This window comes from Helianthus annuus, chromosome 13 (genome assembly GCF_002127325.2).
Source record: "Helianthus annuus cultivar XRQ/B chromosome 13, HanXRQr2.0-SUNRISE, whole genome shotgun sequence".
Classification (NCBI taxonomy): domain Eukaryota; kingdom Viridiplantae; phylum Streptophyta; class Magnoliopsida; order Asterales; family Asteraceae; genus Helianthus; species Helianthus annuus.
This window is the reverse complement of record NC_035445.2, coordinates 53,014,411-53,016,291: the sequence shown is the minus strand read 5'-3', so window position 1 is coordinate 53,016,291 and position 1,881 is coordinate 53,014,411. Positions and strand designations below refer to the sequence as shown.

Here is a 1,881-nt window from a genome sequence, read left to right as displayed (position 1 = left end):
GCAAGAATTAAAAACACTTGTATAAACTGAACAAAGAAACTTTATATTCAAAAAATTCAAGTATCTACATGATGCTTACTGAATTTACATAAAGTTCCTACTCTATACAAGAGGAATACAAAAAAGGAGGCACACTCGCCAACCTAAACCCTATTTTGTACCGCTGGTCCCCGCGTCTCCTCCGGCACCACCAGCGGGTTCTTCCTCTTCCACATCCGGATAAAGCATCCGCAAGCGGTCGACATAGTCCGCAACCTCCAAACACTCATCCAGCTCCCCTACACAGGCAAGGGGCGTGTCATAAAAGGAGGCTACGGCCGCTTTCAGACGACCCTCGGTATCTACATCCCGGAACCCGGATGCCTGATCAGTATAACCGCCTGCGGACAGTACATTGATGTGCCCAATGCAGCGGTTAAAACCAGCCTTGAAGCCAGCATCACGCGCACGTTCCTTAACCAGGTCCAAACCTGATGAGGTCTCAGGGGCATTCATGATAGCCTCGACAATCTGCAATAAAAGATCATAAGTCTTGCGTGCTAATCCAAGCAAATGTAAAGGCAAAGGACACTTACACGCGCGATGCCGTGAGTCCGCAACCACTCACGGTCAGCTTCCAGTTGGTTAAAAGAGGACACCAAGGCATCCTTGGCCTCAGTAGCAGCGTCGGCCCGCTGCTCCGCAGCAGACACGCGGGCAGTAAGGTCCGTAACCGCGACCTCCCGCGCCTGCACCTCAGCCTGTTACAAGAACAGCAAACAGTTCACTCAATGAATATTTTCAAAACAATAAAAACGAAAGCAACAACGCTAAAGAAACGTACCTGCAGGCTTTCAACAACTTTGCCTAAACGAATGCGCTCCGCATTCAGCTCTTCCAGAGCCTTGGAAGAACGGCTCTCTTTCTCCGCGGCCTCTTCAAGGGCCTTTGAGGCACGAGCCCCGGCCGCTTTGGCCTCTTCCAGCGCCTTCAGGGCCTCATCCTTTGCCTGCAGCGCTTTAGCTGATGCGGCCTCAGCCGCAGCTTTTTCATTACCCAAGGCAACATTTGCCGCCTTGGCGTTTGCCAGCTCCTGCCGAGTATGAAACAGAAGATTGTTCTGCTTAGCCCAAGATTCGTTCCACTTCTTGCGCTCGTTGGATGAAATTTCCTCCCAACGCTTACGCTCATCAGCAAGGAGTTTAGCAAGGGAACGCACCTGTTTTAGCTGGGCAGCGGCAGCCCATTCCGAAGTCTGCTTCTGCTTCTCAAAAGCAGCTTTATCCTTCTCGAGCTGCTCCGCACCCGCACGAGCAGCCTCGATCAACTTCTCAGCTTCCGCCCGCATACGAGCAGCCTCCTCCTCGCGGCGGCCCAACACCTTATAATCTTCCAAAATGGCATTAGCCACAATGGAAGTCCCCACCAGCATCGATGAAAGCTGGTTAATACGCAGCTCTCGGGGCGCGGCACGGGCACGCTCGACTTCAAACGGGGTCCCCAGACCACCCAAAATCTCCCTACATGCCGCAGGGTCGTTAGAAATATCATCCCCCTGCATAACAGTCCAGGGGGGTCGGTGGTACGCCATACTGCGACCCGGGGAGTAGGTGCGGTAATAATACTCCAATTCAGACTCTCCAGGCTGAATTGGAGGCCCGTCATAACCCGCACCACCGGCAGACGAGCCGCTACCTTTCTCCCCAGCAGGAGACTTCTGCGGCTCAGCATCCTGCTGCCGCACCTCAGCATCAGACTTCTGCTTACCGGCATCTGCAAACCTCAAGTTCAATCCGTCACCCTCATCAGGAGAGATCAGATTGTCCGAGGAGTCCACAGTGTCAAAAATCCGGTCAGCAGTCGCCTCCACTGTCTTCTCCAAAGGGGGATCACGAACTGGCC

At 53.3% G+C, this 1,881-nt stretch overlaps 1 long non-coding RNA gene across 1 annotated transcript; it reads right to left on the bottom strand.

The window, feature by feature from the left end:
- Nucleotides 1–477: 477 nt before the first annotated feature.
- Nucleotides 478–861, bottom strand: LOC118485439. Its single transcript, XR_004876113.1, has 3 exons — nt 824–861; nt 576–740; nt 478–510 (listed from the first exon to the last, which is right to left on the bottom strand). It is a non-coding gene; the product is annotated as an uncharacterized LOC118485439 (long non-coding RNA).
- Between the last annotated feature and the right edge of the window lie 1,020 nt (nt 862–1,881).